Genomic DNA, 19079 nt, shown 5'->3' on the forward strand with positions numbered 1-19079 from the left:
GAACCTCGACACAAACCGTCCCATCACACATTGCCGGGGTCAGAAACAGAGTGAATCTCCTTCCACACCATCCCATCACACATTGCCGTGGTCAGACACAGATTGAATCTCCCTCCACACCGTCCCATCACAAACTCCCGGTGTCAGACACAGAGTGAATCTCCCTCCACACCGCCCCATCACAAAAGACCTGGGTTAGACACTGAGTGAACCTCGATACAAACCGTCCCATCACACATTGCCGGGGTCAGAAACAGAGTGAATCTCCTTCCACACCAACCCATCACACATTGCCGTGGTCAGACACAGATTGAATCTCCCTCCACACCGTCCAATCACACACTCCCGGGGTCAGACACAGAGTGAATCTCCCTCCACACCGTCCCATCACACTCTCCCGGTGTCAGACACAGAGTGAATCTCCCTCCACAACGACCCATCACACTTTCCCGGGGTCAGACACAGAGTGAATCTCCATCAAAACCGTCCCATCACACGGTCCCGGGGTCAGACACAGAGTGAAACTCCCTCCTCATCGTCCCAACACACACTCCCGGGGTCAGACACAAAGTGTATCCCCCTACGCACCGTCCAAACACACACTTCCTGGGTCAGACACAGAGTGAATCTCCCTCCACACCGTCCCATCACACACTCCCGGAGTCAGACACAGAGTGAATCTCCATCCACACCGTCCCATCACACGTTCCCGGGGTCAGGCACAGAGTGAATCTCCATCCACACCGTCCCATCACACGTTCCCGGGGTCAGACACAGAGTGAATCTCCCTCCTCACCGTCCCATCACACACTTCCTGGGTCAGACACAGAGTGAATCTCCATCCACACCGTCCCATCACACGTTCCCGGGGTCAGACACAGAGTGAATCTCCCTCCACACCGTCCCATCACACACTTCCTGGGTCAGACACAGAGTGAATCTCCCTCCACACCGTCCCATCACACACTCCCGGGGTCAGACACAGAGTGAATCTCCTTCCTCACCGTCCCAACACAAAAGCCCAGGGTCAGACATAGAGTGAATCTCCCTCCACACCGTCCCATCAAAAATTCCAGGGGTCAGACACAGAGTGAATCTGCATCCAAACCGTCCCATCACACGTTCCCGTTGTCAGACACAGACTGAAACTCCCTCCTCACCGTCCTATCACACACTCCCGGGGTCAGACACAGAGAGAATCTCCATCCACACCGTCCCATCACAAACTTCCGGGATCAGACACAGAGTGAATCTCCCTCCTCACCGTCCCATCACAAAAGCCCGGGGTCAGACACAGAGTGAATCTCCCTCTTCACCGTCCCATCACACACTCCCGGGGTCAGACTCAGAGTGAATCTCCATCCAAACCGTCCCATCACACACTCCCGGGGTCAGTCACAGAGTGAATCTCCATCCAAACCGTCCCATCACACATTCCCGGGGTAATACACAGAGTTAATCTCCATCCACACCGTCACATCTTAAACACCCGGGGTCAGACACTGAGTGAACCTCCATCCAAACCGTCCCATCACACATTGCCGGGGTCAGACACAGAGTGAATCTTCCTCCTCACCGTCCCATCACAAAAGCCCGGGGTCAGACACAGAGTGAATCTCCATCCACACCGTCCCATCACAAAGTCCCGGGGTCAGACAAAGAGTGAATCTCCCTCCACACCGTCCCATCACAAATGACCGGGGTCAGACATAAAGTGAATCTCCATACACACCGGCCCATCACAAACTCACGGGGTCAGACACAGAGTGAATCTTCCCCCACACCTATCCATCACAAACTCCCAGGGTGTGTAACAGAGTGAAACTCCATCCAAACCGTCCCATCACACGGTCCCGGGGTCAGACGCAGAGTGAATCTCCATCCTCACAGTCCCAACACACACTCCCGGGGTCAGACACAGAGTGAATCTCCCTCCTCACCGTCCCATCACAAAAGCCAGGGGTCAGTCACAGAGTGAATCTCCATCCTCACAGTCCCAACACACACTCCCGGGGTCAGACACAGAGTGAATCTCCCTCCTCACCGTCCCATCACAAAAGCCAGGGGTCAGACACAGAGTGAATATCCATCCAACCGTCCCATCACACGTTCCCGGGGTCAGACACAGAGTGAATCTCCCTCCTCACCGTCCCGTCACAAAAGCCCGGGGTCAGACACAGAGTGAATCTCCATCCAAACCGTCCCATCACACGTTCCCGGGGTCAGACACAGATTGAATCTCCCTCCACACAGTCCCATCACAAAAGCCCGGGGTCAGACAGAGATTGGATCTCCATCCAAACCGTCCCATCACACGTTCCCGGGGTCTGACACAGTGAATCTCCCTCCTCACCGTCCCATCACACACTCCCGGGGTCAGACACAGAGTGAATCTCCCTCCACACCGCCCCATCACAAAAGACCTGGGTTAGACACTGAGTGAACCTCGACACAAACCGTCCCATCACACATTGCCGCGGTCAGAAACAGAGTGAATCTCCTTCCACACCATCCCATCACACATTGCCGTGGTCAGACACAGATTGAATCTCCCTCCACACCGTCCCATCACAAACTCCCGGTGTCAGACACAGAGTGAATCTCCCTCCACACCGCCCCATCACAAAAGACCTGGGTTAGACACTGAGTGAACCTCGATACAAACCGTCCCATCACACATTGCCGGGGTCAGAAACAGAGTGAATCTCCTTCCACACCAACCCATCACACATTGCCGTGGTCAGACACAGATTGAATCTCCCTCCACACCGTCCCATCACACACTCCCGGGGTCAGACACAGAGTGAATCTCCCTCCACACCGTCCCATCACACTCTCCCGGTGTCAGACACAGAGTGAATCTCCCTCCACACCGACCCATCACACTTTCCCGGGGTCAGACACAGAGTGAATCTCCATCAAAACCGTCCCATCACACGGTCCCGGGGTCAGACACAGAGTGAAACTCCCTCCTCATCGTCCCAACACACACTCCCGGGGTCAGACACAAAGTGTATCCCCCTACGCACCGTCCAAACACACACTTCCTGGGTCAGACACAGAGTGAATCTCCCTCCACACCGTCCCATCACACACTCCCGGGGTCAGACACAGAGTGAATCTCCTTCCTCACCGTCCCAACACAAAAGCCCAGGGTCAGACATAGAGTGAATCTCCCTCCACACCGTCCCATCAAAAATTCCAGGGGTCAGACACAGAGAGAATCTGCATCCACACCTTTCCATGACAAACTCCCGGGGTCAGACAAAGAGTAAATCTGCATCCAAACCGTCCCATCACACGTTCCCGGGGTCAGACACAGAGTGAATCTGCATCCAAACCGTCCCATCACACGTTCCCGTTGTCAGACACAGACTGAAACTCCCTCCTCACCGTCCTATCACACACTCCCGGGGTCAGACACAGAGAGAATCTCCATCCACACCGTCCCATCACAAACTTCCGGGATCAGACACAGAGTGAATCTCCCTCCTCACCGTCCCATCACAAAAGCCCGGAGTCAGACACAGAGTGAATCTCCCTCTTCACCGTCCCATCACACACTCCCGGGGTCAGACTCAGAGTGAATCTCCATCCAAACCGTCCCATCACACACTCCCGGGGTCAGTCACAGAGTGAATCTCCATCCAAACCGTCCCATCACACATTCCCGGGGTAATACACAGAGTTAATCTCCATCCACACCGTCACATCTTAAACACCCGGGGTCAGACACTGAGTGAACCTCCATCCAAACCGTCCCATCACACATTGCCGGGGTCAGACACAGAGTGAATCTTCCTCCTCACCGTCCCATCACAAAAGCCCGGGGTCAGACACAGAGTGAATCTCCATCCACACCGTCCCATCACAAAGTCCCGGGGTCAGACAAAGAGTGAATCTCCCTCCACACCGTCCCATCACAAATGACCGGGGTCAGACATAAAGTGAATCTCCATACACACCGGCCCATCACAAACTCACGGGGTCAGACACAGAGTGAATATTCCTCCACACCGTCCCATCACAAAAGCCCGGGGTCAGACAGAGATTGGATCTCCATCCAAACCGTCGCATCACACGTTCCCGGGGTCTGACACAGAGTGAATCTCCCTCCTCACCGTCCAATCACAATAGCTCGGGGTCAGACACATAGTGACTCTCCCTCTTCACCGTCCCATCACACACTCCCGGGGTCAGACTCAGAGTGAACCTCCATCCAATCCGTCCCATCACACGTTCCCGGGGTCAAACACAGATTGAATCTCCCTCCTCACCGTCCTATCACAAAAGCCCGGGGTCAGACACAGAGTGAATCTCCATCCAAACTGTCCCATCTCACATTGCCGTGGACAGACACTGATTGAATCTCCCTCCGCACCGTCCCATCGCAAATTCCCGGGGTCAGACTTAGAGTGAATCTGCATCCACACCTATCCATCACAAACTCCCAGGGTGTGTAACAGAGTGAAACTCCATCCAAACCGTCCCATCACACGGTCCCGGGGTCAGACGCAGAGTGAATCTCCATCCTCACAGTCCCAACACACACTCCCGGGGTCAGACACAGAGTGAATCTCCCTCCTCACCGTCCCATCACAAAAGCCAGGGGTCAGTCACAGAGTGAATCTCCATCCTCACAGTCCCAACACACACTCCCGGGGTCAGACACAGAGTGAATCTCCCTCCTCACCGTCCCATCACAAAAGCCAGGGGTCAGACACAGAGTGAATATCCATCCAACCGTCCCATCACACGTTCCCGGGGTCAGACACAGAGTGAATCTCCCTCCTCACCGTCCCGTCACAAAAGCCCGGGGTCAGACACAGAGTGAATCTCCATCCAAACCGTCCCATCACACGTTCCCGGGGTCAGACACAGATTGAATCTCCCTCCACACAGTCCCATCACAAAAGCCCGGGGTCAGACAGAGATTGGATCTCCATCCAAACCGTCCCATCACACGTTCCCGGGGTCTGACACAGTGAATCTCCCTCCTCACCGTCCCATCACACACTCCCGGGGTCAGACACAGAGTGAATCTCCCTCCTCACCGCCCCATCACAAAAGACCTGGGTTAGACACTGAGTGAACCTCGATACAAACCGTCCCATCACACATTGCCGGGGTCAGAAACAGAGTGAATCTCCTTCCACACCATCCCATCACACATTGCCGTGGTCAGACACAGATTGAATCTCCCTCCACACCGTCCCATCACAAACTCCCGGTGTCAGACACAGAGTGAATCTCCCTCCACACCGCCCCATCACAAAAGACCTGGGTTAGACACTGAGTGAACCTCGATACAAACCGTCCCATCACACATTGCCGGGGTCAGAAACAGAGTGAATCTCCTCCCACACCAACCCATCACACATTGCCGTGGTCAGACACAGATTGAATCTCCCTCCACACCGTCCCATCACACACTCCCGGGGTCAGACACAGAGTGAATCTCCCTCCACACCGTCCCATCACACTCTCCCGGTGTCAGACACAGAGTGAATCTCCCTCCACACCGACCCATCACACTTTCCCGGGGTCAGACACAGAGTGAATCTCCATCAAAACCGTCCCATCACACGGTCCCGGGGTCAGACACAGAGTGAAACTCCCTCCTCATCGTCCCAACACACACTCCCGGGGTCAGACACAAAGTGTATCCCCCTACGCACCGTCCAAACACACACTTCCTGGGTCAGACACAGAGTGAATCTCCCTCCACACCGTCCCATCACACACTCCCGGGGTCAGGCACAGAGTGAATCTCCATCCACACCGTCCCATCACACGTTCCCGGGGTCAGACACAGAGTGAATCTCCTTCCTCACCGTCCCAACACAAAAGCCCAGGGTCAGACATAGAGTGAATCTCCCTCCACACCGTCCCATCAAAAATTCCAGGGGTCAGACACAGAGAGAATCTGCATCCACACCTTTCCATGACAAACTCCCGGGGTCAGACAAAGAGTAAATCTGCATCCAAACCGTCCCATCACACGTTCCCGGGGTCAGACACAGAGTGAATCTGCATCCAAACCGTCCCATCACACGTTCCCGTTGTCAGACACAGACTGAAACTCCCTCCTCACCGTCCTATCACACACTCCCGGGGTCAGACACAGAGAGAATCTGCATCCACACCGTTCCATCACAAACTTCCGGGATCAGACACAGAGTGAATCTCCCTCCTCACCGTCCCATCACAAAAGCCCGGAGTCAGACACAGAGTGAATCTCCCTCTTCACCGTCCCATCACACACTCCCGGGGTCAGACTCAGAGTAAACCTCCATCCAAACCGTCCCATCACACACTCCCGGGGTCAGTCACAGAGTGAATCTCCATCCAAACCGTCCCATCACACATTCCCGGGGTAATACACAGAGTTAATCTCCATCCACAACGTCACATCTTAAACACCCGGGGTCAGACACTGAGTGAACCTCCATCCAAACCGTCCCATCACAAAAGCCCGGGGTCAGACACAGAGTGAATCTCCATCCACACCGTCCCATCACAAAGTCCCGGGGTCAGACAAAGAGTGAATCTCCCTCCACACCGCCCCATCACAAAAGACCTGGGTTAGACACTGAGTGAACCTCGATACAAACCGTCCCATCACACATTGCCGGGGTCAGAAACAGAGTGAATCTCCTTCCACACCATCCCATCACACATTGCCGTGGTCAGACACAGATTGAATCTCCCTCCACACCGTCCCATCACACACTCCCGGGGTCAGACACAGAGTGAATCTCCCTCCACACCGTCCCATCACACTCTCCCGGTGTCAGACACAGAGTGAATCTCCCTCCACACCGACCCATCACACTTTCCCGGGGTCAGACACAGAGTGAATCTCCATCAAAACCGTCCCATCACACGGTCCCGGGGTCAGACACAGAGTGAAACTCCCTCCTCATCGTCCCAACACACACTCCCGGGGTCAGGCACAAAGTGTATCCCCCTACGCACCGTCCAAACACACACTTCCTGGGTCAGACACAGAGTGAATCTCCCTCCACACCGTCCCATCACACACTCCCGGGGTCAGACACAGATTGAATCTCCCTCCACACCGACCCATCACACTTTCCCGGGGTCAGACACAGAGTGAATCTCCATCAAAACCGTCCCATCACACGGTCCCGGGGTCAGACACAGAGTGAAACTCCCTCCTCATCGTCCCAACACACACTCCCGGGGTCAGGCACAAAGTGTATCCCCCTACGCACCGTCCAAACACACACTTCCTGGGTCAGACACAGAGTGAATCTCCATCCACACCGTCCCATCACACGTTCCCGGGGTCAGACACAGAGTGAATCTCCATCCACACCGTCCCATCACACGTTCCCGGGGTCAGACACAGAGTGAATCTCCATCCACACCGACCCATCACACTTTCCCGGGGTCAGACACAGAGTGAATCTCCATCAAAACCGTCCCATCACACGGTCCCGGGGTCAGACACAGAGTGAAACTCCCTCCTCATCGTCCCAACACACACTCCCGGGGTCAGGCACAAAGTGTATCCCCCTACGCACCGTCCAAACACACACTTCCTGGGTCAGACACAGAGTGAATCTCCATCCACACCGTCCCATCACACGTTCCCGGGGTCAGACACAGAGTGAATCTCCTTCCTCACCGTCCCAACACAAAAGCCCAGGGTCAGACATAGAGTGAATCTCCCTCCACACCGTCCCATCAAAAATTCCAGGGGTCAGACACAGAGAGAATCTGCATCCACACCTTTCCATGACAAACTCCCGGGGTCAGACAAAGAGTAAATCTGCATCCAAACCGTCCCATCACACGTTCCCGGGGTCAGACACAGAGTGAATCTGCATCCAAACCGTCCCATCACACGTTCCCGTTGTCAGACACAGACTGAAACTCCCTCCTCACCGTCCTATCACACACTCCCGGGGTCAGACACAGAGAGAATCTCCATCCACACCGTCCCATCACAAACTTCCGGGATCAGACACAGAGTGAATCTCCCTCCTCACCGTCCCATCACAAAAGCCCGGAGTCAGACACAGAGTGAATCTCCCTCTTCACCGTCCCATCACACACTCCCGGGGTCAGACTCAGAGTGAACCTCCATCCAAACCGTCCCATCACACACTCCCGGGGTCAGTCACAGAGTGAATCTCCATCCAAACCGTCCCATCACACATTCCCGGGGTAATACACAGAGTTAATCTCCATCCACACCGTCACATCTTAAACACCCGGGGTCAGACACTGAGTGAACCTCCATCCAAACCGTCCCATCACACATTGCCGGGGTCAGACACAGAGTGAATCTTCCTCCTCACCGTCCCATCACAAAAGCCCGGGGTCAGGCACAGAGTGAATCTCCATCCACACCGTCCCATCACAAAGTCCCGGGGTCAGACAAAGAGTGAATCTCCCTCCACACCGTCCCATCACAAATGACCGGGGTCAGACATAAAGTGAATCTCCATACACACCGGCCCATCACAAAAGACCTGGGTTAGACACTGAGTGAACCTCGATACAAACCGTCCCATCACACATTGCCGGGGTCAGAAACAGAGTGAATCTCCTTCCACACCATCCCATCACACATTGCCGTGGTCAGACACAGATTGAATCTCCCTCCACACCGTCCCATCACACACTCCCGGGGTCAGACACAGAGTGAATCTCCCTCCACACCGTCCCATCACACTCTCCCGGTGTCAGACACAGAGTGAATCTCCCTCCACACCGACCCATCACACTTTCCCGGGGTCAGACACAGAGTGAATCTCCATCAAAACCGTCCCATCACACGGTCCCGGGGTCAGACACAGAGTGAAACTCCCTCCTCATCGTCCCAACACACACTCCCGGGGTCAGGCACAAAGTGTATCCCCCTACGCACCGTCCAAACACACACTTCCTGGGTCAGACACAGAGTGAATCTCCCTCCACACCGTCCCATCACACACTCCCGGGGTCAGACACAGATTGAATCTCCCTCCACACCGACCCATCACACTTTCCCGGGGTCAGACACAGAGTGAATCTCCATCAAAACCGTCCCATCACACGGTCCCGGGGTCAGACACAGAGTGAAACTCCCTCCTCATCGTCCCAACACACACTCCCGGGGTCAGGCACAAAGTGTATCCCCCTACGCACCGTCCAAACACACACTTCCTGGGTCAGACACAGAGTGAATCTCCATCCACACCGTCCCATCACACGTTCCCGGGGTCAGACACAGAGTGAATCTCCATCCACACCGTCCCATCACACGTTCCCGGGGTCAGACACAGAGTGAATCTCCATCCACACCGACCCATCACACTTTCCCGGGGTCAGACACAGAGTGAATCTCCATCAAAACCGTCCCATCACACGGTCCCGGGGTCAGACACAGAGTGAAACTCCCTCCTCATCGTCCCAACACACACTCCCGGGGTCAGGCACAAAGTGTATCCCCCTACGCACCGTCCAAACACACACTTCCTGGGTCAGACACAGAGTGAATCTCCATCCACACCGTCCCATCACACGTTCCCGGGGTCAGACACAGAGTGAATCTCCTTCCTCACCGTCCCAACACAAAAGCCCAGGGTCAGACATAGAGTGAATCTCCCTCCACACCGTCCCATCAAAAATTCCAGGGGTCAGACACAGAGAGAATCTGCATCCACACCTTTCCATGACAAACTCCCGGGGTCAGACAAAGAGTAAATCTGCATCCAAACCGTCCCATCACACGTTCCCGGGGTCAGACACAGAGTGAATCTGCATCCAAACCGTCCCATCACACGTTCCCGTTGTCAGACACAGACTGAAACTCCCTCCTCACCGTCCTATCACACACTCCCGGGGTCAGACACAGAGAGAATCTCCATCCACACCGTCCCATCACAAACTTCCGGGATCAGACACAGAGTGAATCTCCCTCCTCACCGTCCCATCACAAAAGCCCGGAGTCAGACACAGAGTGAATCTCCCTCTTCACCGTCCCATCACACACTCCCGGGGTCAGACTCAGAGTGAACCTCCATCCAAACCGTCCCATCACACACTCCCGGGGTCAGTCACAGAGTGAATCTCCATCCAAACCGTCCCATCACACATTCCCGGGGTAATACACAGAGTTAATCTCCATCCACACCGTCACATCTTAAACACCCGGGGTCAGACACTGAGTGAACCTCCATCCAAACCGTCCCATCACACATTGCCGGGGTCAGACACAGAGTGAATCTTCCTCCTCACCGTCCCATCACAAAAGCCCGGGGTCAGGCACAGAGTGAATCTCCATCCACACCGTCCCATCACAAAGTCCCGGGGTCAGACAAAGAGTGAATCTCCCTCCACACCGTCCCATCACAAATGACCGGGGTCAGACATAAAGTGAATCTCCATACACACCGGCCCATCACAAACTCACGGGGTCAGACACAGAGTGAATCTCCCTCCACACCGTCCCATCACAAAAGCCCGCGGTCAGACAGAGATTGGATCTCCATCCAAACCGTCGCATCACACGTTCCCGGGGTCTGACACAGAGTGAATCTCCCTCCTCACCGTCCAATCACAATAGCTCGGGGTCAGACACATAGTGACTCTCCCTCTTCACCGTCCCATCACACACTCCCGGGGTCAGACTCAGAGTGAACCTCCATCCAATCCGTCCCATCACACGTTCCCGGGGTCAAACACAGATTGAATCTCCCTCCTCACCGTCCTATCACAAAAGCCCGGGGTCAGACACAGAGTGAATCTCCATCCAAACTGTCCCATCTCACATTGCCGTGGACAGACACTGATTGAATCTCCCTCCGCACCGTCCCATCAAAAATTCCAGGGGTCAGACACAGAGAGAATCTGCATCCACACCTTTCCATGACAAACTCCCGGGGTCAGACAAAGAGTAAATCTGCATCCAAACCGTCCCATCACACGTTCCCGGGGTCAGACACAGAGTGAATCTGCATCCAAACCGTCCCATCACACGTTCCCATTGTCAGACACAGACTGAAACTCCCTCCTCACCGTCCTATCACACACTCCCGGGGTCATACACAGAGAGAATCTGCATCCACACCGTTCCATCACAAACTTCCGGGATCAGACACAGAGTGAATCTCCCTCCTCACCGTCCCATCACAAAAGCCCGGAGTCAGACACAGAGTGAATCTCCCTCTTCACCGTCCCATCACACACTCCCGGGGTCAGACTCAGAGTGAACCTCCATCCAAACCGTCCCATCACACACTCCCGGGGTCAGTCACAGAGTGAATCTCCATCCAAACCGTCCCATCACACATTCCCGGGGTAATACACAGAGTTAATCTCCATCCACAACGTCACATCTTAAACACCCGGGGTCAGACACTGAGTGAACCTCCATCCAAACCGTCCCATCACACATTGCCGGGGTCAGACACAGAGTGAATCTTCTTCCTCACCGTCCCATCACAAAAGCCCGGGGTCAGACACAGAGTGAATCTCCATCCACACCGTCCCATCACAAAGTCCCGGGGTCAGACAAAGAGTGAATCTCCCTCCACACCGCCCCATCACAAAAGACCTGGGTTAGACACTGAGTGAACCTCGATACAAACCGTCCCATCACACATTGCCGGGGTCAGAAACAGAGTGAATCTCCTTCCACACCATCCCATCACACATTGCCGTGGTCAGACACAGATTGAATCTCCCTCCACACCGTCCCATCACACACTCCCGGGGTCAGACACAGAGTGAATCTCCCTCCACACCGTCCCATCACACTCTCCCGGTGTCAGACACAGAGTGAATCTCCCTCCACACCGACCCATCACACTTTCCCGGGGTCAGACACAGAGTGAATCTCCATCAAAACCGTCCCATCACACGGTCCCGGGGTCAGACACAGAGTGAAACTCCCTCCTCATCGTCCCAACACACACTCCCGGGGTCAGACACAAAGTGTATCCCCCTACGCACCGTCCAAACACACACTTCCTGGGTCAGACACAGAGTGAATCTCCCTCCACACCGTCCCATCACACACTCCCGGGGTCAGGCACAGAGTGAATCTCCATCCACACCGTCCCATCACACGTTCCCGGGGTCAGACATAGAGTGAATCTCCCTCCACACCGTCCCATCAAAAATTCCAGGGGTCAGACACAGAGAGAATCTGCATCCACACCTTTCCATGACAAACTCCCGGGGTCAGACAAAGAGTAAATCTGCATCCAAACCGTCCCATCACACGTTCCCGGGGTCAGACACAGAGTGAATCTGCATCCAAACCGTCCCATCACACGTTCCCGTTGTCAGACACAGACTGAAACTCCCTCCTCACCGTCCTATCACACACTCCCGGGGTCAGACACAGAGAGAATCTCCATCCACACCGTCCCATCACAAACTTCCGGGATCAGACACAGAGTGAATCTCCCTCCTCACCGTCCCATCACAAAAGCCCGGAGTCAGACACAGAGTGAATCTCCCTCTTCACCGTCCCATCACACACTCCCGGGGTCAGACTCAGAGTGAACCTCCATCCAAACCGTCCCATCACACACTCCCGGGGTCAGTCACAGAGTGAATCTCCATCCAAACCGTCCCATCACACATTCCCGGGGTAATACACAGAGTTAATCTCCATCCACACCGTCACATCTTAAACACCCGGGGTCAGACACTGAGTGAACCTCCATCCAAACCGTCCCATCACACATTGCCGGGGTCAGACACAGAGTGAATCTTCCTCCTCACCGTCCCATCACAAAAGCCCGGGGTCAGGCACAGAGTGAATCTCCATCCACACCGTCCCATCACAAAGTCCCGGGGTCAGACAAAGAGTGAATCTCCCTCCACACCGTCCCATCACAAATGACCGGGGTCAGACATAAAGTGAATCTCCATACACACCGGCCCATCACAAACTCACGGGGTCAGACACAGAGTGAATCTCCCTCCACACCGTCCCATCACAAAAGCCCGCGGTCAGACAGAGATTGGATCTCCATCCAAACCGTCGCATCACACGTTCCCGGGGTCTGACACAGAGTGAATCTCCCTCCTCACCGTCCAATCACAATAGCTCGGGGTCAGACACATAGTGACTCTCCCTCTTCACCGTCCCATCACACACTCCCGGGGTCAGACTCAGAGTGAACCTCCATCCAATCCGTCCCATCACACGTTCCCGGGGTCAAACACAGATTGAATCTCCCTCCTCACCGTCCTATCACAAAAGCCCGGGGTCAGACACAGAGTGAATCTCCATCCAAACTGTCCCATCTCACATTGCCGTGGACAGACACTGATTGAATCTCCCTCCGCACCGTCCCATCGCAAATTCCCGGGGTCAGACTTAGAGTGAATCTGCATCCACACCTATCCATCACAAACTCCCAGGGTGTGTAACAGAGTGAAACTCCATCCAAACCGTCCCATCACACGGTCCCGGGGTCAGACGCAGAGTGAATCTCCATCCTCACAGTCCCAACACACACTCCCGGGGTCAGACACAGAGTGAATCTCCCTCCTCACCGTCCCATCACAAAAGCCAGGGGTCAGTCACAGAGTGAATCTCCATCCTCACAGTCCCAACACACACTCCCGGGGTCAGACACAGAGTGAATCTCCCTCCTCACCGTCCCATCACAAAAGCCAGGGGTCAGACACAGAGTGAATATCCATCCAACCGTCCCATCACACGTTCCCGGGGTCAGACACAGAGTGAATCTCCCTCCTCACCGTCCCGTCACAAAAGCCCGGGGTCAGACACAGAGTGAATCTCCATCCAAACCGTCCCATCACACGTTCCCGGGGTCAGACACAGATTGAATCTCCCTCCACACAGTCCCATCACAAAAGCCCGGGGTCAGACAGAGATTGGATCTCCATCCAAACCGTCCCATCACACGTTCCCGGGGTCTGACACAGTGAATCTCCCTCCTCACCGTCCCATCACACACTCCCGGGGTCAGACACAGAGTGAATCTCCCTCCACACCGCCCCATCACAAAAGACCTGGGTTAGACACTGAGTGAACCTCGATACAAACCGTCCCATCACACATTGCCGGGGTCAGAAACAGAGTGAATCTCCTTCCACACCATCCCATCACACATTGCCGTGGTCAGACACAGATTGAATCTCCCTCCACACCGTCCCATCACAAACTCCCGGTGTCAGACACAGAGTGAATCTCCCTTCACACCGCCCCATCACAAAAGACCTGGGTTAGACACTGAGTGAACCTCGATACAAACCGTCCCATCACACATTGCCGGGGTCAGAAACAGAGTGAATCTCCTTCCACACCATCCCATCACACATTGCCGTGGTCAGACACAGATTGAATCTCCCTCCACACCGTCCCATCACACACTCCCGGGGTCAGACACAGAGTGAATCTCCCTCCACACCGTCCCATCATACTCTCCCGGTGTCAGACACAGAGTGAATCTCCCTCCACACCGACCCATCACACTTTCCCGGGGTCAGACACAGAGTGAATCTCCATCAAAACCGTCCCATCACACGGTCCCGGGGTCAGACACAGAGTGAAACTCCCTCCTCATCGTCCCAACACACACTACCGGGGTCAGACACAAAGTGTATCCCCCTACGCACCGTCCAAACACACACTTCCTGGGTCAGACACAGAGTGAATCTCCCTCCACACCGTCCCATCACACTCTCCCGGGGTCAGACACAGAGTGAATCTCCCTCCACACCGACCCATCACACTTTCCCGGGGTCAGACACAGAGTGAATCTCCATCAAAACCGTCCCATCACACGGTCCCGGGGTCAGACACAGAGTGAAACTCCCTCCTCATCGTCCCAACACACACTCCCGGGGTCAGACACAAAGTGTATCCCCCTACGCACCGTCCAAACACACACTTCCTGGGTCAGACACAGAGTGAATCTCCCTCCACACCGTCCCATCACACACTCCCGGGGTCAGGCACAGAGTGAATCTCCATCCACACCGTCCCATCACACGTTCCCGGGGTCAGACACAGAGTGAATCTCCTTCCTCACCGTCCCAACACAAAAGCCCAGGGTCAGACATAGAGTGAATCTCCCTCCACACCGTCCCATCAAAAATTCCAGGGGTCAGACACAGAGAGAATCTGCATCCACACCTTTCCATGACAAACTCCCGGGGTCAGACAAAGAGTAAATCTGCATCCAAACCGTCCCATCACACGTTCCCGGGGTCAGACACAGAGTGAATCTGCATCCAAACCGTCCCATCACACGTTCCCGTTGTCAGACACAGACTGAAACTCCCTCCTCACCGTCCTATCACACACTCCCGGGGTCAGACACAGAGAGAATCTCCATCCACACCGTCCCATCACAAACTTCCGGGATCAGACACAGAGTGAATCTCCCTCCTCACCGTCCCATCACAAAAGCCCGGAGTCAGACACAGAGTGAATCTCCCTCTTCACCGTCCCATCACACACTCCCGGGGTCAGACTCAGAGTGAACCTCCATCCAAACCGTCCCATCACACACTCCCGGGGTCAGTCACAGAGTGAATCTCCATCCAAACCGTCCCATCACACATTCCCGGGGTAATACACAGAGTTAATCTCCATCCACACCGTCACATCTTAAACACCCGGGGTCAGACACTGAGTGAACCTCCATCCAAACCGTCCCATCACACATTGCCGGGGTCAGACACAGAGTGAATCTTCCTCCTCACCGTCCCATCACAAAAGCCCGGGGTCAGGCACAGAGTGAATCTCCATCCACACCGTCCCATCACAAAGTCCCGGGGTCAGACAAAGTGTGAATCTCCCTCCACACCGTCCCATCACAAATGACCGGGGTCAGACATAAAGTGAATCTCCATACACACCGGCCCATCACAAACTCACGGGGTCAGACACAGAGTGAATCTCCCTCCACACCGTCCCATCACAAAAGCCCGCGGTCAGACAGAGATTGGATCTCCATCCAAACCGTCGCATCACACGTTCCCGGGGTCTGACACAGAGTGAATCTCCCTCCTCACCGTCCAATCACAATAGCTCGGGGTCAGACACATAGTGACTCTCCCTCTTCACCGTCCCATCACACACTCCCGGGGTCAGACTCAGAGTGAACCTCCATCCAATCCGTCCCATCACACGTTCCCGGGGTCAAACACAGATTGAATCTCCCTCCTCACCGTCCTATCACAAAAGCCCGGGGTCAGACACAGAGTGAATCTCCATCCAAACTGTCCCATCTCACATTGCCGTGGACAGACACTGATTGAATCTCCCTCCGCACCGTCCCATCAAAAATTCCAGGGGTCAGACACAGAGAGAATCTGCATCCACACCTTTCCATGACAAACTCCCGGGGTCAGACAAAGAGTAAATCTGCATCCAAACCGTCCCATCACACGTTCCCGGGGTCAGACACAGAGTGAATCTGCATCCAAACCGTCCCATCACACGTTCCCATTGTCAGACACAGACTGAAACTCCCTCCTCACCGTCCTATCACACACTCCCGGGGTCAGACACAGAGAGAATCTGCATCCACACCGTTCCATCACAAACTTCCGGGATCAGACACAGAGTGAATCTCCCTCCTCACCGTCCCATCACAAAAGCCCGGAGTCAGACACAGAGTGAATCTCCCTCTTCACCGTCCCATCACACACTCCCGGGGTCAGACTCAGAGTGAACCTCCATCCAAACCGTCCCATCACACACTCCCGGGGTCAGTCACAGAGTGAATCTCCATCCAAACCGTCCCATCACACATTCCCGGGGTAATACACAGAGTTAATCTCCATCCACAACGTCACATCTTAAACACCCGGGGTCAGACACTGAGTGAACCTCCATCCAAACCGTCCCATCACACATTGCCGGGGTCAGACACAGAGTGAATCTTCTTCCTCACCGTCCCATCACAAAAGCCCGGGGTCAGACACAGAGTGAATCTCCATCCACACCGTCCCATCACAAAGTCCCGGGGTCAGACAAAGAGTGAATCTCCCTCCACACCGCCCCATCACAAAAGACCTGGGTTAGACACTGAGTGAACCTCGATACAAACCGTCCCATCACACATTGCCGGGGTCAGAAACAGAGTGAATCTCCTTCCACACCATCCCATCACACATTGCCGTGGTCAGACACAGATTGAATCTCCCTCCACACCGTCCCATCACACACTCCCGGGGTCAGACACAGAGTGAATCTCCCTCCACACCGTCCCATCACACTCTCCCGGTGTCAGACACAGAGTGAATCTCCCTCCACACCGACCCATCACACTTTCCCGGGGTCAGACACAGAGTGAATCTCCATCAAAACCGTCCCATCACACGGTCCCGGGGTCAGACACAGAGTGAAACTCCCTCCTCATCGTCCCAACACACACTCCCGGGGTCAGACACAAAGTGTATCCCCCTACGCACCGTCCAAACACACACTTCCTGGGTCAGACACAGAGTGAATCTCCCTCCACACCGTCCCATCACACACTCCCGGGGTCAGGCACAGAGTGAATCTCCATCCACACCGTCCCATCACACGTTCCCGGGGTCAGACACAGAGTGAATCTCCTTCCTCACCGTCCCAACACAAAAGCCCAGGGTCAGACATAGAGTGAATCTCCCTCCACACCGTCCCATCAAAAATTCCAGGGGTCAGACACAGAGAGAATCTGCATCCACACCTTTCCATGACAAACTCCCGGGGTCAGACAAAGAGTAAATCTGCATCCAAACCGTCCCATCACACGTTCCCGGGGTCAGACACAGAGTGAATCTGCATCCAAACCGTCCCATCACACGTTCCCGTTGTCAGACACAGACTGAAACTCCCTCCTCACCGTCCTATCACACACTCCCGGGGTCAGACACAGAGAGAATCTCCATCCACACCGTCCCATCACAAACTTCCGGGATCAGACACAGAGTGAATCTCCCTCCTCACCGTCCCATCACAAAAGCCCGGAGTCAGACACAGAGTGAATCTCCCTCTTCACCGTCCCATCACACACTCCCGGGGTCAGACTCAGAGTGAACCTCCATCCAAACCGTCCCATCACACACTCCCGGGGTCAGTCACAGAGTGAATCTCCATCCAAACCGTCCCATCACACATTCCCGGGGTAATACACAGAGTTAATCTCCATCCACACCGTCACATCTTAAACACCCGGGGTCAGACACTGAGTGAACCTCCATCCAAACCGTCCCATCACACATTGCCGGGGTCAGACACAGAGTGAATCTTCCTCCTCACCGCCCCATCACAAAAGCCCGGGGTCAGGCACAGAGTGAATCTCCATCCACACCGTCCCATCACAAAGTCCCGGGGTCAGACAAAGAGTGAATCTCCCTCCACACCGTCCCATCACAAATGACCGGGGTCAGACATAAAGTGAATCTCCATACACACCGGCCCATCACAAACTCACGGGGTCAGACACAGAGTGAATCTCCCTCCACACCGTCCCATCACAAAAGCCCGCGGTCAGACAGAGATTGGATCTCCATCCAAACCGTCGCATCACACGTTCCCGGGGTCTGACACAGAGTGAATCTCCCTCCTCACCGTCCAATCACAATAGCTCGGGGTCAGACACATAGTGACTCTCCCTCTTCACCGTCCCATCACACACTCCCGGGGTCAGACTCAGAGTGAACCTCCATCCAATCCGTCCCATCACACGTTCCCGGGGTCAAACACAGATTGAATCTCCCTCCTCACCGTCCTATCACAAAAGCCCGGGGTCAGACACAGAGTGAATCTCCATCCAAACTGTCCCATCTCACATTGCCGTGGACAGACACTGATTGAATCTCCCTCCGCACCGTCCCATCGCAAATTCCCGGGGTCAGACTTAGAGTGAATCTGCATCCACACCTATCCATCACAAACTCCCAGGGTGTGTAACAGAGTGAAACTCCATCCAAACCGTCCCATCACACGGTCCCGGGGTCAGACGCAGAGGGAATCTCCATCCTCACAGTCCCAACACACACTCCCGGGGTCAGACACAGAGTGAATCTCCCTCCTCACCGTCCCATCACAAAAGCCAGGGGTCAGTCACAGAGTGAAT

Source organism: Hemitrygon akajei, unplaced genomic scaffold (genome assembly GCF_048418815.1).
Source record: "Hemitrygon akajei unplaced genomic scaffold, sHemAka1.3 Scf000093, whole genome shotgun sequence".
Classification (NCBI taxonomy): domain Eukaryota; kingdom Metazoa; phylum Chordata; class Chondrichthyes; order Myliobatiformes; family Dasyatidae; genus Hemitrygon; species Hemitrygon akajei.